The sequence below is a fragment of the Felis catus genome, chromosome C1 (genome assembly GCF_018350175.1).
Source record: "Felis catus isolate Fca126 chromosome C1, F.catus_Fca126_mat1.0, whole genome shotgun sequence".
NCBI classification, from domain to species: Eukaryota; Metazoa; Chordata; class Mammalia; order Carnivora; family Felidae; genus Felis; species Felis catus.
The window spans coordinates 45,684,077-45,708,149 of record NC_058375.1 but is presented as its reverse complement, the minus strand read 5'-3'; the positions used below and the strand labels follow the sequence as shown (position 1 = coordinate 45,708,149).

The window sequence follows — 24,073 nt, the reverse complement described above, 5'->3', positions numbered from 1 at the left end:
TTATTGAGTATCTACTACATGCCACACAGTGTTTTAGCTCTCGGCATGTAGGAATGTATAAAACAAAATAGTGCTTGCATTCCAGTTGGGGGTTAGTAGGCTTTTTGGAGTCAACAACTGGCGGAGGTGGAGAAAGCCAGTAGAGGTGGATGAGACAAATGGTCCAGTGGGAGAGTATAGAATGTGAAGCGTACTTATTGGGGATCACAGTCAGTCAGGCTACTTCTTTTTCATAGTGTAGGGAATTGAACCACTTTGGTAAGCGTCTGCAAACCCCCTAAATATGACTACTTTCTGGCTGTAGTCAACTCCCAACCTAGCTGCCACTTCTGTGAGAGGTGGGCAAATCACTCTCTCTTAGATTTAGTTGTCGTATCTCTAGCATAGAAGTAATATGACTTTAACCTGCATCAGTGTAACTTTCCTGCTTCAGGACCTCTGTACTCTCCATTCCTTCTGCCTGGAATGCCCTTCTTTTTGTTCTTCCCCTGCTTGGCTCCTTCTTGGCATGTAGGTCTCTCTTTAATACTTTTGCAGAGACGACTTCCACGATCCCCCCCCACTATAAGTCAATATAAACCCAGGCACTTGCTACTCCATTACCCTCTTCTAATCAGGGCCTGGAATTTACTGATTGTTGGTTCTCCCACACTCCTACCAGAATGTGCCATCAGAGTATGGATCAAGTCTGTCTTGTTCTTTGTGATAGTCCATCTCCTAGAACAGAGCCTGGCTCAGAGAAGGCAAGCAGTAATTTTTGAATTATTTTGCATTCAAATTTTGAACTATTTGAATAATTTGGAACAAGCAAATAAGGGATTTTCCAACTTTAGGAGGAAACATTAAAAAACAATTATTGAACATTTCCATGTGCCAAATACCTTGTTAAAGTGCTGGGAATGCAGAATCAAATATTTGCTTCTTATTTGCAAACAGGTATACAATCTCATGAGAGATACAGACCTCTACAGAGCTATCATAAGAGAGTGAATAAAGGTGAGCAGAGGTTTGAGTTGGTGTGAGGACCGATCTGGAGATGTGTTGTATGCTTGGAGAATGGAACTAGGTAGTCTCAGGGCTCCAAACTGGAACACTGGGATTGTGGTGTTACCTTGATATTCTGACCCACAGCTTTGATTGATGGAATAACAAATAGGACAGGAGAATGGGTCAACTTTGAAGTCTACAGTAGACCGTGAACCTTACATCTGTCTGGTAGGTCGTATGTAAATGTGTATGCAGAAACATAGCATCTTTTGAATTAAAAAAAAAATCCCATCTCAGTGTGAAATAAAATTCAGAGTTGGTATATACCTACAGTGGAATGTTATTCAGTCTTAACAAGGAAGGAACTTCTAACATATGCTACAAATGGATGAACCTTGAGGAAATCGTGCTAAATGAAATAAACCAATCACAAGGACATATAAGAGATAATCACCCTTATAGGAGTATATAGAATAGTGAAAGTAATAGAAACAGAAAGTAGAATGGCAGTGGCCGGAGACTGGGGGAGGAAAGAATAGAAAATTGTTTAATGGATATAGAATTTCAATTTTGTAAGATGAAAAACTTCTGGCAATTAGTTGTACAACAATGTGAATACACTTAACACTATTAAACTGTACCCTTAAAAATGGTTAAGATGATAAACTTTATACTATGCCTATCTTACTATATTTAAAAGTTAAAAAAATAAAATAAAACTCATTGTGTGGCTGGTGATGCAGCCGTATCTGGATCTGTGTTATTCTGGTCTCCTGAGAAGTTAAAGAACTCAGAAAAGTCTGTGTTCCCAGTGAGAGCTCCTCCTGCTCCAGATTTTGTGGACCCCATGAAAGGGGAAAGGGGAAGCTAAGGCTCAGAGAGGTTGTATAACTTGGGCAAGCTCACACTGTCAGCAGAGACTAGGTCCCATGAGTAGAACCCAAGTTTTTTTATTTTATTATTTTTTCTTATGTTTATTTATTTTGAGAGAGAGAGAGAGAGCGTGAGAGAGCATAAATGGGGGAGGGGCAGTGAGAGAGGGGGACAGAGGATCCCAAGCAGGCTCCGCACTGACAGCAAAGAGCCCAATGCCAGGCTCGAACTCACAAACTGTGAGATCACAACCTGAGCTGAAGTTGCTCAACCAACTGAGCCACCGGGGCACCCCAGGATCCAAGTTTTTGACTCCAGTTCAGTGCTATTCCCATTCCACTGGCCGTCAGGGTCAGGGTCAGGGTCGGCCTCTGCAGTCACTTCACATCCTGATGCTGCCTGGAGACCACAGTTTTCTCCATAGCAGAGAATGCATTCCCTTGACGTCTCTGCCCAAATATCTAATAGGCACCTCACAATACCCTAAACTGAGCCCCTGATTTATTGTTATCCAATGATACAGTTTTGAAAACAATTTTTGATGGTAGTTCGTGATGTGGTTTTGGAACGTGCCTTAGAAGGAATTCAAAGAATTGAGTCACATTCTTACAACAAACTCTTTCCCCACATACTTATTTTTGAGAATAAGGTTTCTCAGTGCTGACATCTGTAAATATGAGAAATAGGAACAGATTTGATGCTTAACCTTGTGCCATTCTAGCAATAAATATATGCCAATGGATATATGAACTGAGAAAATCCTCATAGATCTCATTATGAGATTCATTTCCAATAAAATTTTACTTTATATGTTTCAGAATTATTTTTAAAAATCCATAGTATATTTGTTGTTTTGGTCAATTGTGTACTACTGATAATTATTATAATTCAGATGGAATTTTCTTTTTAAATGTTTTAATGTTTATTTATTTTTGAGAGAGAGAGAGAGAGAGAGAGAGAGCGAGCCCGTGAGCAGGGAAGGGGCAGAGAGAGAGGGAGACAGAACCTGAAGCAGGCTCCAGGCTCTGAGCTGTCAGCACAGGGCCCAATGATCCTGACCTGAGCCCAAGTCAGTCTCTTGAGGGACTGAGCCCCCCAGGCACCCCCAGATGGAATTTTCTGATACTTTGAACCACAGGGACACGGGAAGCAGAACATTTTATATTTCCATTTATATCCATGTTTTGTTAGATATATGGTATGATGATGAATAAAAGACTTTCAATCGAATAATCTGCAGTAGGCTAAGATTCTGGAAGGGAGGTAAATAGGATAAAAATAAGAGTTCAAGGAATAAAAGGACTATGCAAAATTTCTGATTCTTTAAATCTTTCATTCTTGCAAGCAACAGAGTGCTATATTTAAATTCACTTGGATACACTTAAAATAGTAAGTGCCTTTATAATTCCAATATTTACAAATTGCCATAAATTATCATGTTTGCAACTATTTAAACTTAACGTGAACAATTTTAGACGTTAACTTAAAAATCGGCTTTGGAGTACATGATTCGTCTATATTCTTTCGGGCGCAGGTGAACCAAACAAGTTTGACGACCCCTGGCATTAAGGGCTCTTGATGAGTTGCTCTGTAAAGGGGGCAAACGGGTAGGTAGCCGGAGGAAATTAGGGTACCAAGAGAGATTTTTGGCTTTTGGCTCGGCTTTGGTTTGCTTTTGTTTTTGAAGATAGGAGAAAACTCGAGGGCCGAAGGCAATGATTTGGAAGCAAGGGGCAAGTGATGGTGGGGGGGCGGGGGTGGGGAGAAGGGAAGGGCATGCGCACAGAGTACCGGCGAAAGCAAGGCCTAAGAAAAGGGCCGGGGCGACCCCGCAGACCCCCAGGCGCGGGGGCGGGCAGAAGTCTGGCTGCCTTAGACGAGGGGGTGGGGGAACTTGGTGAAAAGTGTCCTTTCTGGCCCGATTGCACCTACCTCCGCAGTAATATCCCGGCCAAACGAGCCGCTGTGAGGAGAGCGAAGGTGCTGGGCTGATAAGAGAGTAGATGTGCAACGTCCTTTAGAGGAGCGGGGAAGAATCCACTCTGAAAATCCTGAAGTTCCTCGCAGGAATTTATCGACATCAGGCAGCAAGGCAGCTTGCTCGCGTGCTGCGTTCCCGGGGCGGGACGCAGGTGAGGGCGGCCGGGGGTGGGCTTTAACCAGCTTGGGGGTTGCCAGGTGCGGCCCGGGACGGGTGTGGGGGATGGGGCACAGGAGTTGAGGCCAAGTAAAGGTGATGGAGGCTAGCCTTGGAGCTGCGGAGGGAGCGGAGGGAGGACATAGGTATGGGTGATGGGAGCGATGGATTGTTAAAGCCGTGGGGGTGAGGTATGGATTTTTCTTTTCAAAATATTCATATATATATATACACATATGTATACATATATGCCTTTGTGACTGTCCAATTCTTTTTTTTTTTTTTTTTTCCTTTTTGCAATAGCCTCTGCGGTCATTTTCCCGTGAGGACTACTCTCCGCCTTTCGGGAGAAGGTGAGTTGCGCTTTTCCTAGCGCCTTTTCCGCCGGCCGCGAGGCCCGCGCCCGGTGGTGGGTCTCCGCCCGCTTTCCCGCGCGCCCGCCGCCCCCGGCAATGCACCCGGGCGGCTGGAGGCGGAAGGAGGCGCTGATTGGAGGCCTGAGTGCGGGGGCGGGGCCTGCCCCGGCTGCCGGGCGCCGAGACCCCGCGGTGAGCTCGTCGCGCGCCTTTCTGGACGTCGTGGGCGCCGGAGCCCTGCCTCCGGCCCGGGTGTCCCGGGGTGGGAGTGAGGCCGGCTGGGACCCAGTTCCCAGCTTTTCATCCCCAGGCCCACAGTTTAGACTGCGGGTGCGGAATTCTGCGGCAGCGGCGCGCTTTCCTGGGAGCGTCTTTGGGGTGACCCCGATCACAGCAGCAGGGTTTTGTTTGGCGTGCTTTTCCCCAGCCCCCGCCTCGGGTGGGACGCTGGAGGGCGGGGCAGGCACGGGCCCAATGGGAGCAGCTCAGGGCTTCCAGCCAGGTCTGGTTTTGAAAAGAATGGGGTCAGTAGGGTGGTTGGTTGAACGTTAACTCTTTGTGGCGGTGGTTTATCCGTGGGGGAGGCGGCAGGACGATTTGGATCTCCAAGCTGCACAAAGCACAGTGTGCGGTCCTCCAGCCCTGTGTTTCGTGCTTTCTGCCACAGCCTGGGACGTTTCTGGAGAAAAAGGCGACTTCCAGCCCTTTCTAGTGACTTGTGCTCCAGCTCCTGGCTGTCCCTGCGTGGAATCCTCACACCCCTATGATGTAGATACTAGTCTGCCTTTTTTAAGATAAGGCAGTCGAGGCTTAGAGGGTTGAAGTGACGTACCCAGTGTCATCTAGAATTCGGCTTCTCCCAGATCTGCCTTAATAGCCTGGGCACTTTGTAATACTCCACCTGGGACATGCCCTCCAGGGGTAAGGGCCTTGCAAGGGTGGGGAGAGGAGGGAAACTGATGATTAGGGAAACAGTATGTATCTGGTGAATGCTCAAGGCAAGGGAAGATTCCAGTGGTCATTTTTGTGTGTTGGCTTGCTTCTGTGTGATACAGGGAAGCATTCCCAGACGAAGTTAAATGTAACCTGGCCACTGAAGACGAGTAGGGAGTTCCATGGCTGAGACAGGTTCCAAGGGGCATGTATCGGTACCCACAGGATGGACTGACTAAGAAGACTCTTAGGGAGCCCCCACCCTTTTATTTTACTGAGGAAATAAATGGAGGCCCAGAGAGGATGAGATCACAGAACAGGAATGACAAAATGGCCTGGAACACAGGTTCTCTACCCTTTAAGGTGTTCTCTGGATTTCTTAATAACTGAGGGTCCGACTTCTGTAAGAGTAGTTCACTTGTTTAGCACATACTAAATAAGTTACTTTATACACTTGCGTTTCTTTTAGTCCTCGTAACAACTCCATGAGGTATTGGACAAAATATAGTATTTTTACAAGTATTTTACAGAGGAGAAAATTGAGACAGAAGGAACTTACCCAAGATCACAGTGCAAATCTCAGCCCAGAGCCCAGGCTCTTGACTACTCTGTTATCTGTCATGATAAGGAAAGTAGATAAGGAAAGAAAGGCATGATGAAACAAAAAACAAAAAAACCTTTCACAGTAGAAATGTGTCTCACCCCCACATTCAGATGAAGACCTGAGGCTCAGAGATGTCCGGTGCCCGAGGTCGAGGTCGCAGAGTGAAAAAGTGGTGGAACCGGCCCTGGAGACCAGTCCTGGCTTCTCTCTGCTCCATCTAGCGTAACCCCGCCTTAGATAGAGAATTGATCACAGCCCTCCTTCTCCTGACTCCCATCTTTCTGACACTGCCCTTGGGGATTTTGGCCTCAGCAGGTAAAATAGCTCCACTTCTGGCTCCAGTTGTAGGGTCAAATACCACTTTTCCCATGATGAATTTCCTGCTCAAACAAGACAAGGACCTGGATCTCCTGGCTGCCAACGTGGTGATTTTCTGTGTTCCTCCTCACTTTCTCCCGTGCAGCATGCCATCGGGGGATCTGGATCACATCATCCCAGTAAACCAAAGTGTGAGATGCTTTTGGCTCTGCGACCCCTTAGAGAAGCCATTTGGTAAAGCAACTTTGGTTTAGGTTTGCAGGATGAGAATCAGAGGGGCAAAGCCTGGTCAGGATAGCCGGCACCGTAGGCATGGGGCCTGCTGGAACTTAGAATCTCTTAAATCTGGGTGGAGAGTGACCAATAGATAGAGTTATGAATTGGGGGTGCAAAACTGAAGTCCCTCCCCCCCAAATATTTTTGTTCACGAGTGACCCTCACTGACCTAGTGGATGAGGTGCGTGCAGTTATTAAAATTAATTTAGCCACTCTGGCTTGTCTTCACTGCTAACTAAAGTGTCTCTGAAGGCTTGGCTTCAAGAAGGGATATTTAGAAGGAGGGCTTCTACTGTGGAAGGCAGCTCTGCCCTCGATTACAGGAGGTCTGGCGGGGGGGGGGGGGGCTCGAGCCCGCTCTGCCGCTCACTGGCTTTGTGACCATGGAAAAGGCAATTCCCTTGTCATTCACTAACATTTCTTGTACTACTGTGGGCCTGGCACAGTCCTGGTGGATGAGACACCTAACAAGACAGCCCCTATAGTGGACACACTCACAAACTCGAGGGGGAAACCGACAAGGCCAGACATTGTGAGTGGATCCTAAACTACCCTGGGGTATGGGAACAGAGCCCCTGGAGGAGCTGATGGCAATAGGACCACAACAACCCTAGTAGTAGAACCTTCATGAAAATTTGAAAAAGGTGCCAACCTCTGCTCCCCACCCCCTTTTTTTCTGGGCATCCCCGTAACAGAATGCCCGCTTGGCAGGCGGAGCCCTTTGGTGCCTCCAGTCACTGCCCCCCTGGACTGGTCACTCCTTTGTGAACAGCTTGCAGATCTGAACACTGCAGCCCTGAATGTCAAGACCAAGGTGTAGAGGTCCAGCAGAAGACAGAGGTGGAAGAGTCCATTTTAGGCCAAGGAATAAGCATGTGTAAAACCTGCAGGCTTGGGAAAGAGCTTCCTTCATTTGGGGACCTGCAGGTGGTTCACTGTGACCAGAAGGGAGAGTGCGTGGTGTCCTGGGGGCCTTGAAGAGACGAGGTTGGAAGATTGGCAGAGCCGTTTATTCACTTGTGAAGTAAATAATCAGTGGGCGTCACTCCAAGTTCAGTATTGTAGACATGAGGGAAATAGTAGTGAACAAAGTCTTCACAGTCCCCTGCCCTGGAGGAATTTGTGTTCTAGTGAGATCCTGTTGGGCCTCTGGTGTCTGTTACAGTATCATAAGGGTCCTTCCCTCTAGGATTGTATGTAATGAGATAATGTGTGTAAAAGCCCTTTGAGAACCGGGAACTTCTGGATCATTCCTATGAGTAAACACTCTTATTTATTTATTTATTTATTTATTTATTTATTACATTTATTTATTTTTGAGAAACAGAGTGAGACAAAGCGTGAGTGGGGGAGGGACAGAGAGAGAAGGAGACACAGAATCTGAAGCGGGCTCCAGGCTCTGAGCCAGCGGTCAGCACAGAGCCTGATACAGGGCTCGAACCCACGAACCGTGAGATCATGACCTGAGCCGAAGTCAGACGCTCAACCGACTGGGCCACCCAGGCACCCCTAGACACTCTTTTTAAAAAACATTTATTTACTTATTTATTTTGAGAGAGGGAGAGAGCATGTGCAAGTGGGAGAGGGGCAGAGAGGGGTGGGGGAGAGAATCCCAAGTAGGCTCTGTGCTATCAGCGCAGAGCCCCATGTGGGGCTCGAACTCACGAACTGTGAGATCATGACCTGAGCTGAAATCTAGAGTTGGACACTTAACTGACTGAGCCACCCAGGTGCCCCAACACACTTTTAATCTTAATCTTTGTGGCCAACACCAGTGCCCAGGCATCTGGGGGTCTGTTCCTGACACTAGGCACCTACCTGATCCTACTTTCTGGGTAGAAGTGACCTTTGGTCGTGATCACAATGTGACACCTTCCCTTATCTGTTGTCATGGCCCATCCTGCCCAGGAGAGAAACCATCTCTTTGTGGGTCAGCTGAGCAGGCTGGCTAACCTGTGACTTTCTGGGGCCTGTATGGGAATTCACCAGCTCATCCTTAGGCTGGGAGCACCTGCTGTGGTCAAAGCTGCTTTCTCTTCTGGCTGTAGAGATGGAGAGTCACTTAAAACTTATGAACAAAAGGGAAGCTCCATCTCTGGGGTAAGAGTGGGCTGAGGGACTCCAGGAGGCCTTGTTGGGTTGTCCCCAGCTTAGAAGCTGCATGGTCTGCTCAGTAGGTCAGATTCAGGTGAAAGAGGCTGCTTTTTAGGCCTGGGAACTGGGCTTCTTCCTCATTGTGTGGTTGTGGGCAAATCACTTCCTCTTTCTGGATATTAGGTCCCTCCTCTATTAACAAGAAGGTTTCACTTAGTGACATGTGATCAGCAGAGCTCTTTGAACTCTTCTGTGGAACCCCAATATATAAACCAGATGAAAGCCATGGGGTTGTGGCCTGAGGTTCTGCTGATTTTAGCTTTAGATTTCAACTTGTCCTACTCATCCTCTCAGGACTTTTGAGTCCTAGACATTGCCCTGGAGGTATAGTGCAATTTAGTTTGAAACAACCGAATCGAACATTTTCCCTGTAAACTGGCTTCTCGGGTCCCTGGGTTCAAGGTAGGGGTGAGGGCAATTAAAAAGTCCTATGACAATTTTATAATTTTGTGTATACATTAAATGATTATCCAACGCTCTAGCCATTACATATAAACATAATCCAGATTATCTTGATGGCCCTCCCTCACCCCTTTTTCTCATGGATAGACATGAAGTTTCAGTCGCTCCCTTGGCGTTTATATGTATGACTGTGGCAGCAGCCTGAAAACATCTAAAATTTCTCCCATTTCACTTTCTGTGCAGTGTGTTTCCCAAACTGGGGAATCTGTGAATTTTTTTTTTCTTTAAATGGGATGTATTTGTTAGAAGACATAAACAAGATAGGAATTTATTTCTTTCTCAAATATAAAGTCCAGATAGGCATCCCAAGGGGAACGATGGCTTCTCAAGCATCAGGACCTCAGCTTTTTCCATCATATTGCCCTGTAGTTCTCCACACATGCCTTCCATCTTGTGATCCAAGATGGCAGCCCCAGTTCCTGCCATTGAGTCTGTATTCCATCCAACAGGAAGGAGGAAAGGAGGAAAGGCAAGAGCCTACTGTTTCCTTTAAAGGGCAGAAGTTGCACACATCACTTCTTTTTATAGTTCCCTGCCCAGAGTTTGGTCAAGTGGTCACCCCTACCTTCAAGGGATGCCAAGAAATCTCTTTAGCTGGACATTCTTGTGACCAACTAAAAATTCGTTCGTGAACGGATAAAGAGGGCAAATGGAGATAGCTGCCATAGGACTTAGCCATTCCTCAAGCTTGAGAAACGCTAATTTCTACAGTTCTTTCTAGGTATGAAATTCTGTGATGTGAGTAGACTGTAAGGGATCTCAAGAGTTTAGCTAATCTGGGGGTGCCTGTGTGGCTCAGTCAGTTGAGTTAACCAACTCTTGATTTCAGCTCGGGTCATGATGCCAGGGTCATGAACTTGAGCCCTGAATCAGGCTTCTGCTCTGAGTGTAGAGTCTTCTTGGGATTAACTCTCTCTTTCTGTCTCCCTGTGCCTCCCCAACTCGTGTGCTCTTTCAAAATAAATAAACATTAAAAAAAAAGAATTTAGCTAATCCATTCTCCTTTATCAGACGATGAAGATATTAGGGATCCATTTTACACGTAAGACAACCCAGGATGCACCGAGGTTAGGCAATTTGCCCAGGGTTAACTCAATAGCAAAGGGAGAAGTCAGTCACAGGGGTGGTGGGATTCCTTGGGCACGTGGAAGGGCTCATGTCTCTGTTCTTCAGATTCCTACACCCATGACTACCCCTTTCCATTTATGCCATCATTTGGGAAGAATATGGTAGAGTCTGTCCCAGGGATCAGGATACCCTGAAAGGAACATGAGCTTTGGAGTCAGGTGTAGCTGACTTTCTTTTTTATTTTATTTTTTATTTTTATTTTTATTTTTTTCAACGTTTATTTATTTTTGGGACAGAGAGAGACAGAGCATGAACGGGGGAGGGGCAGAGACAGAGGGAGACACAGAATCGGAAACAGGCTCCAGGCTCTGAGCCATCAGCCCAGAGCCCGACGCGGGGCTCGAACTCACGGACCGCGAGATCGTGACCTGGCTGAAGTTGGACGCCCAATCAACTGCGCCACCCAGGCGCCCCTATTTTTTATTTTTAAATGTTTATTCACTTTTGAGAGAGAGAGAGAGAGAGAGAGAGAGAGAGAGAGAACACGAACAGGGGAGGGGCAGAGAGAGGGAAACACAGAATCAAGCAGGCTCCAGGCTCTGAGCTGTCAGCACAGAGCCTGATGTGGGGCTTGAACCCATAAACCGTGAGGTCATGACCTGAGCTTAGTCACCTGAGCCACTCAGGCGCCCCAGGCATAGCTGACTTTCAATCCCTGTGGCCTTAGGCAAGGCATTTCATCTCCTGGCTTTACTTTCCTCATAGTTACAGAGAGATATTATCCATCTCAAGGATTTCTTCCTCCCCCACCCCCTTCTTTCTTTCCAGTCAGGGAGTGGAATAAGTGCAGGGACCTGGTAGGGGACTTAGTACACACAAGTGAAACCAAAGGTAGTTTCCTTCCTTTCTTCCTTCCTCGTTTCTGCTCTTCTTTCATTTTCTCTCTTTTTCTTTCAGTCTCCTTTGATTGTATACTTTTTCCCACCAGCCTTAATAATCACAGGATCCAGAGGACTGAATAAGTGTAGTAGCTGGTACGCACCAGATTCTCTTCAGAATATGCGGTGCCCAGGAATAGTTTGCCCTGACTGGGGAGCTTCTAATTCCTTGTACTTTTTTTTTTTTTTGCATGTTTATTTTTTTCATCAGACAAGGAGGACTTTGCAGTTGTTCTTGGGTTTCCCCCCGATCGTGTCATCGTTGGACCCTGAGGCAGCCATTTCCTTCCCTTCTACATGACTTCTGGGCTCTATATAATTTCATGCTTACTGTGGGTTTTTTCTCCTCCTTGTCTTTAGCTAGAGTTTTCTGTGAGCTCCTTGAGGATAGGGAATGGACATCTGTGTATTCCTGCAGCTTGGCCCACGGCCTGGATGTGATGTCCCAGAAGTCTGTGGGGGAGCATGGATCTGGAGAAGCCATGTCTTCCCACCTTCACATGGAAGCTTGAAGCTCCATGGAGGTGAGCTTCCTTTGAGCAAGGGCTCCGTACTGCACTCTGCGTTCATCACAGTACCTGCTGGGAACAGAGGGGGAAAAGGAGTAGAGGGAAGAGGGAGCAAGAGAGAAGGTGGGAAATCACCACTGATTCAGCCCTGAAAGTGCCCGCCTTTAGGTAAATGCTATCTGACTCCATCTTGACTACAGGAATGTGAGATAATATCTGTCCTGTGGAGGGTGGGATTGAGGCCCAGGAAGGTGAAGCTCACACAGTACACAGGAAGCAGAGTGAGAAATGAAACAAGGTCTGTGAAGCCGAGGCCACGCTCTTATGCTTGAACCACGAGTCAGAGTTACTGACACGGTCAAGTGTGAGAATTAAATGGGCTGCGTAGGAAGCCAGACCACTTTAAGAAATTTCTCCCAACAACACTGAGGAAGCTACGTGACCCTGTCGAGATGTGCACTCTGTGAGTGCTAAGTCCCTCTCAGCTCTACCGTGCTGGGATTGTCTACCTCTCCCTGAATTCCTCAACCCGACAGGGTGAGCCATTTAAAAAACGATTCTTCCAGGAGCAGCAGAGTCTCTCGAATCATCAGGGTCAGGCCAAGCAGACTTATCTGGAGGTTTTGATGGGATTTCTCTTAATTGATTGGGGTGAAGAGTTCAGAGCTAAGTTGGAGGATTGGCTTTTCAGCTCCAAGCTGCAAGAGGCTGGAGCTTGGCACTATTCCAGGTTGTCCGATGAGGCTGGTCCCTGCCTCCCCTTAAGCAGCCCACTGGAGAGCACCTACCAGCACCCTCTGCTCCCTGGAGAGTACGGAGGTGGCCACTCCACAAGGAATAAATATGTTTAGTCCCCAGAGAAACCATGTCAAATTTCCGGGGCTTTCCTATTTCGATTATGCCCACTGCCCGGAGAGTTTTCTGTGTTCTTTTGTTTTGCCTCTCTCTCTCTCTGTCTCTCTGTCTCCCTCTCCCCCTCCTCCTCACTTTCTTTCTCCCCTTCTCTCTCTCCCCCTCTCCCTCCCCTTTTTTCCTTCCCTTCTTCCTTCCGGGTATTTTATTATTCTAGCTTTAAAAACATTTAGGGCCATAAGAAATTTTGAATTATTATGCTCTCCAGAGTCTAGCTTACAGTGATTTTTATGTCTTCTGAACGTGGATGTGTTTCGACTCTTCTTTATTCATTTAACTAAGATTCATTAATAATAGCAAGAGTTTCAATGGGGAAAACTTACAGATGGATTCCAGACACCAATCTTTCAGGTACTACCAAGGACTACATTCTTTCAATCAACACATGTTTCTTGAGCATCTCGTCCTTTCCGGGCACCATCATGGAACACTGGGATTCAGCAGTGACCAGGGCAGGTCCCCTTCTTCGTGGAGCACACACTGTAGTTAGAAACACAGACAGTAGGCACGTAAACAAATACGTAACATCTTTTTCGGGTTATGTCATTACATTTTCAAAATACCCTCACCTGCAGGTATGCAGAAATACTGAAGTGCAGACAGTGAACTCACCTGCCCAAAAAGAAAGGAGAAGTTGGAATGCAGCCCAGCCTGTGGTCTTTCTAGCACCCAGTGAGGCTTCTTACTATGAGCCCAGAGGCGGATGTACTCCGAAGCCGTAAAGCTTAACTCCAGGGTCCGTCACTTGTACGGGCCCTTCCTAAATTCACTTCATATCTAATTTTTCATCCTTTTCTTAATGAGGACCTCGCAAAACCTAGACCAGTCGTCACTGACATAGGATTCAGAGACCATTTTAACTTTCCAGAGGAACTCAAAACCAGTGGAGGAGACAGATATGAAAATAAATCATCCCAGTTCGTAGAGATAAGAGCTCTAAATGGAGGTGCCATGGACTGAAGTTTGTCCCCCTCCCCTAAGTTCATATATTGAAGTCCTAACCCTGAATGTGACTGTATTTGCAGGTATGACCTTTAGGGAGGTTATTACGTTAAATGAAGTTATGAAGGTGGGTGCCTGGTCCAATAGGATTGGTGTCCTTGTAAGAAGAGGCAGCGATACCAGGAAGCTCTGTTCCCATGCACACACACAGGAAAGACCACGCGAGGTCACGAGAGAAGGCGACTGTCCCTAAGCAGCAAGAGAGCTCTCATCAGAAACTGAATCTGCATGCATGCCTGCATCTTGGTCATGCATTTTAGCCTTTAGAACTGTGAGGAAATAAACTTCTGTTGTTTGCACCACTCAGCCTGTGGTATTTTGCACCCCGAGCAGACTAGTATAGGAGGGATGCACAAGGAGATGGATTTGAGGCAGGGGAAGCCTTCCAGGCGTAGGAAACAGTCTGAGGAGAGGCCCAGAGAGCCGAGAGAGCTCGGCATGACTGCAGACCCATGAGCAATACCGGTGCACCCTTGAGGAGTATGAGGGCAGAGACCAACAATGCCAGGCAGGTGGGGGGAATCTCAAAAGGTGTGGCGTGCCATGCTGCAGAGGTTGGGTTTTATCTGGCAGGTGTGGGAGTGCCCCCAGCTTGCTCAGAGCAGGGGAGAGTCAACACTGTCCTGGTAGCTACACGGAGGAAGATGCATGGGAGGGCGGGAGACTAGTCAGCCAGCTAACGCAATAGCCTGGCTCTGAACCAGGTCAGCGGTGGGACAGGGAGAGGCACGTATTTAGGATCTGGCAAGAGACAATACAATTTTTTTTTTTAATGTTTATTTATTTTTGAGACAGAGACAGAGCATGAACGGGGGAGGGTCAGAGAGAGGGAGACACAGATTCTGAAACAGGCTCCAGGCTCTGAGCTGTCAGCACGGAGCCTGACGCGGGGCTCGAACTCACGGACCGCGAGATCATGACCTGAGCCGAAGTCGGCCGCTTAACCGACTGAGCCACCCAGGCGCCCCCTGGCAAGAGACAATAGAGAGAGGGAGGAGCTAGGATCACACTTGGGTTCTCATTTGGCTGTCAGGGTGGATGGTGTTTAAAATGTTTTGGCCATGTCTAAAGTAACTTGACTATATACGTAGACTCAATTTACTTCTGAGGAAATGGGTTTGGAAGTCTTAGGTCTTAAAGGCATATCAGTTGGAATTGTGCTCCAGTCCTAGATCTGTAGGTTTGGTCAACGGGGTGCTCTGCCATTACAAAGCATTGGAGGGAGTCAGGGTCCAGCTTGGTAACTACTTGGCTTGGCACACACAACACTTTTGTCCTGACCTTGGTCTTGGTCCTAATCCACTTGGCTGTTTACCTCTGAGTGAATCATTTGTTGTCTCTGGGCCGCAGTCTCACCTTTTCAAAAAGGAACCACTTAGGTTAAGTGATCCTTAATTTACATTTTAGTGCATCAGTGTTTAATCAACCTTTGTGTGAATCAAGATTTGGAGAAGAGTAAAGTTTCATTTCCGAGGACAATATCTAATTTGGTCCTGAATGACAAGCTTTAATAACCCCGTGTCGTTTCAGCTCCGGTTAGACTCCTAGATTCCTAGGGGACTCTAGAGGGAAGAAGAGATTTGGAAGCTAGCTGGTGCAGCTTCTTTATTCCACACTTGAAGAGACTGAGAAACGGGAAAAGCATTGTCCAAGAGCGTCATACAGCTAGTTAGAAGCAGAGCCAGGAACTGAACCCCGATTAGGGGTGGGGCGGGTGTGGGGGTTGACTGTGCACTATATGACTATAGATGCTGATGTGAGTAGTAGCTCCTGGAACTATGCAAGGTGGAGGTCCTGGTCGTGACCCCTATTTTGGTGCCACCCTCACTTTGTGTATCTAATTGTTTACAATGCCTTCTCAGCCCCCCTGGATACCTAGCCCCCTCTCTTCTTCCCTTTTACCTGCCTGGTAGAACTCGGTTCATCCTCTACAGCAGTATAGGTTGCTGTTCTGCCCTTTGTACGTGCCTCTATGGCTATATGTACTTAACCCATTACATAAAAATTGGCGTTTTACTCATTTTCCTACAGTTGACCCAACAAGGGTGGGAACCGTGTCTTATTTATCTCGGTACTTCTAACATCTAGCCCAGGTACTTAATTAATGTCTGTGGAAAGAGTGAATACAACAGCTGAATCATGATGGAATGAATGAACGAATGAATGTAAACTGAGGTTTGCTGGAGATTATACCATCAGAAAAGGCTTAGGAAGCCATGCGCCCGCCATGAGGGGTAAAGGAGACCAGGGTTTTCCTCTCAGCTGCTTATTTCTTGGACTCACAGGTCATCACCCTCATTAAGGATAGCTCCCCTAAGCTGTAAGCAGGAAATGCCTCGATATCAGGCCCGATGGCCCATATTGAAGACATAATCCTTTGGCCCATGACTCACCAATGGCTTCCAGAAGGCTCAGTGTGGGTGGCCTTCCTCCATCAATCAATGGTTGGGCGTCCTAGCTTGTGATTGGATCCCCTTCCTGCCACCCAAGCTTATAGGTCTCTCAGATGCAGCCTGTATGGAGACCTCTGGCCATGAGGCCTGCTCAATTTCTAACCACCCACCAGGAGACTCGGAATCATCCATAAAAGCTAGATTTTATGAGCACGGACACCCCTTGAGCGTGGTCATTATGATTATTTAACATTTATGAGACACCCTTGGTGCGCTGGGGGCAAGAGAAAGGCAGTTTGGCAGCTTCAACACAAACGGATGTTTCTCTGTGACCCCTCAAAGGTGCTCCCTCCCACCCAGATTAGTTCATTTGCAGCCGTGCTCAGGAGCTTCCGTAGGCCAGGGCAAAACTCACTTAACGCATCCTATGTAACATTTAACCCAGGCATTCTCAGGAAAACCTGTTAACCGAATCCCAACCAAGGAGACCATTTAACCAGATTTTGATTCTTGCGTGTCTGTTGGTTTGTTCTCTGAGTGATGTTGACGTACGTGCAGAGTCCTTCTTTCTTTCTCATTCAATAAAATATATGGACTTCAGACTTTATGCCAGACTGTGTCTGGTCTTGGCATTATAAAAATATATAGAAATAAATAAGACAGCCCATGCCCCTAGACAACTCAAGCATGGAAAGAAAAATATAGTATTACAGGTCATATATAAGAGCCAAGTTCACAGAAGAGTGGAGGCTTACCAAGAGGGAGCAGTCACCTCCCTCTCCTGTCAGGGCACAGGCTAGGAGAGCTTTGCAGGAGGAAAAGCTCACGGTGGCATTTGATTGATGACAATTTCAGAGTGGATGGATGTGGACCTTACAGGCAGAGGGAATGACTGAGCAAAGGTATGAGAGGGTGAAATGGCATAGCATATTCGGGAATCCTAAACCATGCAGACAGGCTGGGATCTGCAGTGCGAGGGGGTGAGGTGGGAAGTCTAGGCAAAGACTGCCTTATAAAGGGCCTTGCCCATAGTTGAAAAAGCGTGGTCGCTACTGCTGCATTTGGAAACCCTGTCACGCTTCTGGAAATGCACTCTTCACTTGATTTGGTTGACACCATTCTCTGGTGGAGCAGCTTTTACCTCTCTGGCCGGTCCCCCTCTGTCATTTGCATGGGGTTGTCTTTCTCTGCCCACCTTTTAATGCCAGTGTTCTTTCAAGGTTTCCTCCACTATTTTTCTCACTCTAGACCACCCTCTGGGGAATTTTCCCACTGCGTTGATTCCCCCAAATGCTATCTCTCATTCGGGCCAGAGCTTTCCCTGAACTCTAGAAGCGTACATAGACCCAACTGCCTAGTGAAGTCTCTTCCTGATGCAGGTGGCTATCTGCTCCCTAAACCTTCACTCATCCTGTATTTCCTATGCTTATAAAAGTCATCACTATCCAGCCTCTTGAACTTGGAATTACCCTAGACTCCTCATTTCCACTCATGAGTTACATCAAGTCCATTAAAGATTCTTTCCTTCGTTCGACCCTTACTCAGTTCTTACTTTCTGCCAAAGCTGTGACTAGCAGCTGGCGGTGTAGACACACGTAGAACACAGCTCTGGCCCTTGAGGAGCTCACAGTCAAATGAGAGGAATCGCACATGAATGGCTGGCTGTCACTCTGGGTGCACCATGTCACAACAAAGGGCCATGGGAAGATGACTTACTCGGGTCCTAAAAGGTGCTGGAAAAGGTACCTATCCTCGCCAGGTGTGCTGGGGCGGGGTGAGGGAGGCCTGGCAAGGCTTTCTCACGGGGATGATACCTGTGCTGTGCCACAAAGAATGAGAAGGAGTTAGGTTGGGCGGGGGGGGTGGGGGGTGGGGGGGGGTGAGGGAAGGGAGGTGTCCCAGGAAAAGGGAAAAACATGAGGAAATGATCGGAGACGAGAAATGGTGTGATGTGGTTTTAAGCAGTTGACAGCTGCTGGAGAGAAAAGTGGAAGGCACCGGTGGTAAGAGGAGATAAAGCTGGGTTGTGCCGGGCCTTGTGGTTCCTGAAAAAGAGTTTGGATGTATCCTGAGGGAAATTGGGATTCAGCAGTCGGAGCAGAGAACTGACCTGATCAGGGTAACTGTGTGGGAAGATCGCACCAACAGGGAGGGTAGGTTGCAAGTGTGTGTGTGTGTGTGTGTGTGTGTGTGTGTGTGTGTGTGTGTGTGTGGTGGGGGGGAGGAAGGTTGCTGCTGTAGTAAGAAGGCCATGAGCGAGGCGATAAGGTGCTCGCAGGAGCGGAGGTGTTCCGGGAATGGAGAGGAAGGGATGCAGGGAGACATTTCTCAAGTGGAATCAGCTACTTTTGTTCATCTTTTGAATAGGGGAATAATGCAGAGATAAAACGAAGATGCTTAATTACTTTTCTAGCTGAATGATATGTGAGTATTGGTGCTTCCTGAGAACACGGGAGTGGAAGTAAGCTTGGGGGGATAAGAGCCCTCGTTTTTAGACCAATTTTGAGGTATTTTACTCAAAAATGCTTTGTAAGCTTGAAAGATTTTTTTTTTTTTTTCACATGGGGACTGGGGCTCTGGGATCTGACCTTGACCTCTCCAGGTGGAATCCATACCCTTGACCTGGGCACAGAGGCCCAGGACGGAACAGAGGGCTGTTTTGCAACATGGGCAGCAAGGATGGAAGTCACAGTGATATTCACACTGAGGAGAGTGACCTTTGCTGGCCTATAGGCTGCCGGCCACGCTGGGACTTGTGCTCTCTGCCATCTCCTGCTGGGAATACTGGGCCATTTGGGCAAACCCCCACCCATGTCAGCGAGGCAGGAGCTTCTGGAACTCCGTCCACCCCCACACTTATTCCTGTCCACCTCCACGTGTTTCCCTGTGGAAGGGGCTGCTCTGTTTGGCGGATTCGTCGTCAGTCTGCTGTCTTCCAGCTCGATCCTCCAGAAGAGCTCTGGTCTTCCAGGGAAAGGGGCTTTGAAGACTAAAGTGCAGTTCTCTGGAAAAATGGATTTTCGGGCTATGTCTGTATAATGGTTTTCTCCTTTTTTTGTTTTGCTTCTTGTTTATTTTGTTTTAAAGGGCAGGGTCTTGGAACAGAGCGGCGTGTCTCTGGTATTTGTCTGGAGTAATGGGACAGAAACTATCTAGGCTTGCACACAAACTCTACCCCCCCAAAATTATAAAACAGTGTGGGACTTTGGGGAAAGCCCTGAACTCGAGGGACCTGGGAGCCCAGAGGGAAGCACGTTTAAGCTTAGTCTGTAGGTCAGCCAAGTCTGTTTCAGAGGAGATGGCATCTGACCTGAGCCTTGGAGGATGAGTCCGCTGGGCGTGAGAGTTGGGGCGCACAGGAGACGTGGACCACCATACACACGGGCCGCACGGAATGTCCTTTCCTCATAACTTCTCATGGCGTGCTATCTTACTTCTTCTGGGCTTCAAATGTCACCTCCCCACAGGCATTTGGTCTGAGTACTTTGGTCCCCCTATTCCTTTACCTTGATTTAGTTTCCTTAATATCACTTATCATGACCTGAAATCATCTTATATACGTTTTTGTGGATTTACAGCCTGCCTTCCCTGTGGGAATGTAAGCGTGATGTGGGTGGGGACCTCCTCTGCCTTGTTCAGTGTGGCGTCCCCCTTGCCTCCGGCCTGATGCCGGATTAGTTTGCTCGGCCTGCTGTAACAAGAGACCACAGAGTGGGCGGCCCAAACGACAGAAATGTATTTCCTCGCGTTTCTGGAGGCCAGTAGTCCCAGATCAGGGCGTAGGCGGGATTGGTTCCTTCTGAGGCCCGTGAGGAAGGATCAGTTCCATGTCTTCCTCCTAGCCTCTCGTGGTTTGCTGGCAGTCTTTGGTGTTCCTTTTCTTGTAAATATCTCACCCTGCTCTCTGCCTTCATCTCTATGTGGCCTTACCGCTGAGTGTGTGCGTCTGTGTCCAAATTTTCCCTTTTTGTGAGGACCCAATTCATATAAGATCAGGGGTGCACCCTGCTTCCGCATGACCTCAACCTAACGAATCATATCTGCGATGACCCTACTTCCAAATAAGATCATATCCTGAGATACTGGGGGCTGGGACCTCAAGATACGAATTTTGGGTGGGTGCAATTCAACCCACAAAAGGCACACAGTAGGTAGTCAAAATATATTCGTCAGATGAAGGAATGCATGGATGAAGGCACAGAGGCAAAAAGCAGCTCGGCGGGGGGCTGGTGGGGAGGCGGCCTGTAGGGAGCTCTGGGTTGTTTGGGGTTCTTGGTGCTTCAGGGGCAAGGCAGGGACTGGTGAGAGCTGACACCCAAGAGGTATGTGTGCCTCCTCCTCAGCATGGGAGAAACACTCAGTCAGAGTGTTGCGTGATCCTAACTTCTGCTGGGGGGGAGGTAGGCGTGTGACTGTCTCTGGGTGCGCATCCCTGCTCCTGCAGGCCTCCCTCCACCGCACAGCGGAGCTGCGTCAGCACTTTGGGCCAGCACCGTCCTGCTTACAGAGGGCCACACGGGCCCCCGCTTACTCAGCAGGCCCCGGAGGCCGAGTCTCGGGGGAGACGCTGCCACCAGGCCGTCTCTCCTTTATATCGCAACAATAGGCTGCCCTCTGCCCTCTGATAAACAGCCCGTCCTTCACGAGCTGACATCAGGGACGGGTTGGCGGGGGTTCTGAAACATTTCCTTCAGGGTCATAACCACGGAGACACGATTTCTGATTAATCAACCCTGGTGATACAGCATGGGCAAGGTGACAGCACATAAATAGCCTAGGAAACCAAGATTAATGTGGAAATGTCCCTGAGATATCAGGATAGGAAATTGCGAAGGAGCCAAGGGGGCTCCTTGGAGAATGAGCTGGAAGTCAGAGGGAGATAAACTTGGGGTGAAGTGGAAAAGAGCTCTGATTTGAGCCCAGCCTCTGCCACCTGCCAGCTGTGAAGTCAACCTCCTGCTGTGACTCTCGGTTCCCGCAGCCTAAAGGTGGGGATTGTGTGACCCATGATGTAGTGGAAATGAGAACACATAGATGAGACTTGAACGCAGAGGTTGGCATGTAGCAGGAGCTCAGTGCGCGGCAGCTGTAATAGCTCACATAAACTGAGTGCTTACAAATGGGCGAGGCACTATTCTAAGTGATTTAACCCCACGAGGTAGGTAAGGTCAGACAACTCATTTTGCAGTTGAGGAAACAGGTTCGGGTGATTTAAGTCAGTGCCCAAGGTCACCTTGCTACCAGGTGATGGAGCTGCGATTCGGGTGGAGGCAGTCAATCCTAAAGCTTGTGCTTTGGACTATTGTGCTATGTAATTATTGGCACAGTTACAACCGGTGTTGGTATGCTTTAGCTATAAAGTGAGAATTTGGGGCATTTTCAATCAAGAAAACTGAAAGGTAGAGAAATAGCCAAAGTTATTAAGCAGTTCCCAGGTGCCAGGTGATAAAATACTTATCTCCATTACCCCCCCCCCCCCATGCAGCCTGGAAAAGATGTATTATCTTACTTGCATTTTAGGTATAAGTAGATTAAGACTCAGAAATATCGAACAGCTGAGATTCACACCCAAGCTTCTCTGGGCCCGAAGCCCAAGGTCTGTCCACCGCACCCACTGCTTCCAGGAAATTTGCTCAAGTTAACGTGGAAGGGGCGGCACGTCACCGAGAGCCCTGTCCCCAAGGGGTGACTAATACATGGAGGCTCTTTTTGACTTGTGTCAGAGCTGACGGTTAGGTAAGGATGACCATTAACAAGTTTGCAAGACGCTGGGTCCAAAACGAGTAACAAGTCAAACTCCCAGAGGAAGTTAAGAGGGCAATAGGAAAAATACTGCTGGTCTGATGGTCTGTGAAGTGCAGAGGAAACATTGGTGGGTAAGGAAGATGGATAGGAGAGCCTATATTTAAAACTGGCCGGAGGTAGAGAAGGAAGCCATCAGCCTAATTTTAGAAAGCCTCAGACTCTGAGGCTCCTAAGGTACGAGACAAGGAACTCAGTGAAGATTACTTGTCATTTATCATCCACTGGCCTTCAGAGGAGGGGCTGGCATGGAAAAAGGACGGACTTCAAGGTCAGATAGATCTAGTGTTGAGCTGTATGTGATCAAGTGACTTATTTCAGCTCTCTCTGGCTTGGTTTTCTCATCTATAAAATGGGACGGTAGTATCTGCCTGGCAGAGCTTTTGTTAAGGATGAAGTGAGAAAAGGTTGAAAGGGCCTGATAAATTGCCTGGCCTGTGGTGGGCACTCAGTTAATGTTCACTGAATGAGTCTCGTGGGGAGATGAAATGTTTGTAAAAGGAAGTCTTCATTGACTCATGATCAGAGCACCACCAGGAGGATCTAACTTCTTTAGATCAGAAGAGAGATTTTCACGTCTACAATGTTCAGCCTTATTCAGGCTTACTACGCGCTAAAGGCTTTAAGAATGGTTATTTTTTTTTTCCAATGTTTTTATTTATTTTTGGGACAGAGAGAGACAGAGTATGAACGGGGGAGGGGCAGAGAGAGAGGGACACACAGAATCGGAAACAGGCTCAAGGCTCTGAGCTGTCAGCACACAGCCCGCCCGACGCGGGGCTCGAACTCATGGACCGTGAGATCATGACCTGGGCTGAAGTCGGACGCTTAACCGACTGCACCACCCAGGCGCCCCAAGAATGGTTATTAACTGCATGACTGTAGATGAGTGTATTCAAACCCTGGCATAAATAAAATATTGTTGCCAATTTCATAGCACACTCTGAAGTTCACCTTATAGGATTTTAACATCATTAACCTCTTTTGTTCCCAGTATTGAGGAATCTTTATGGCTTTTTTTTTTTTCTGAGTCTAACAGTAATATAAGGTGGTTGAAAATAATTTTGTTAATTCAGGATGATATGAAGTAGCAAGTGAAAGAATCCTTTCTAATTGGACTTCCCAGACATAATAATGTTTTGTCATATGCATACGCTTCCACATTTTTTTCTCTGTTCGCATAAACATGTATGTTTCAGTCTACACACATGTGGACACACACACATACACACACACCCCACTTAGTGCAGAATCTTGATTTTTAGCTGAGCACTTTGCCACCTGGAATAAAGACTACCTTTCCCAGTCTCCATTCCAGCAAGGCGTGTGCATGTGGCTAACTTCTGACCAATAGCAGATAAGCAGACAGACTGTGCAACACCGAGAAGGTTGCTTAAATGAGGCTAAGTCAGGTGGGAGGTGCATCTTTTTAGCTCATTTCCTGTCTCCTCCTAGCCTACAAAACGGATGTGAAGGAGAGTTCCAGCAGTCATCCTAGGCCATGAGGGGACCCTGAGGATGGAAGCTACACGTTGGAGGCCACAAGAAAGTGTCTGAATCATTGACAGCTTAAAGGAACAGCCACACCACTTCTGATCGTCCTTCGTCAGGCTCTCTTTAACATTGGAGAATAATCCCCTGTGAGCTTAGGCCACTATGATGAAGTCATCTGCTCCTGATACTGAATGCAGTTTCTAAATGAGACCTAGTTCTCTCCCACCCCTTCCGCTTAACTTTATATTGTAGATATTTTCCCTGTGAGCACATTGAAAAATCTACTGTATTCTTCCTCATGATTAAATATTCCTGCATAAGGATTTACTCAGTTCCTTATTGATCAATCTCGTAAGGCCTTTTCAATTTTTGAAAATTATAAACGGTGTGAAACATAAATCTTTGTGCCCACGGTAATGTTTTCTTAGGATAAGAAGAGGGATTTTAGGGTTAACTTGTGTGTGCCCCTTCAGTTGGTAATTTAAAAATGGATAAATACATTTGTGCTTACACAAATACACAGGACACAATACCATGTGTTGCCGGATTGTCTCCAGAAAAGTTGCGAGGTATACTTCTTTAGGTAGAATTAAATTTTTTTTGGTGAGATTTTTCATCCGTGCAAGGCACAGAGAATAACATCAAAAACACCTGCATACTCGCTCTCCAGTTTAAGAAGAACTCCTCCACAGTTCTCCGAAGTGCCCTGCGTATCTCATTCCAGTGGCATCGCCCAACTCTTCTCTCTCGGCGGGCCAGTGGCTCTCTTGATCCATCAAAGACCCCGGGGGGGGGGGGGCCAGTGGGTGAATCTGTAGGATTCTTTCACTTGTAAGTGATTGACATTCATTCTCC

At 47.5% G+C, this 24,073-nt stretch overlaps 2 long non-coding RNA genes across 2 annotated transcripts in view; both read left to right on the top strand.

The window, feature by feature from the left end:
- Window positions 1–3,849: 3,849 nt before the first annotated feature.
- Window positions 3,850–24,073, top strand: part of LOC102902095 — a 351,245-nt gene continuing 331,021 nt past the window's right edge. The window contains exons 1-2 of the long non-coding RNA XR_006584306.1: window positions 3,850–3,992; window positions 4,301–4,350. This is a non-coding gene — a long non-coding RNA (uncharacterized LOC102902095). The remainder of the gene's footprint in view (window positions 3,993–4,300; window positions 4,351–24,073) is intronic.
- On the top strand, window positions 10,786–23,561 carry LOC123379625. Its single transcript, XR_006584311.1, has 2 exons — window positions 10,786–11,630; window positions 23,180–23,561. It is a non-coding gene; the product is annotated as an uncharacterized LOC123379625 (long non-coding RNA).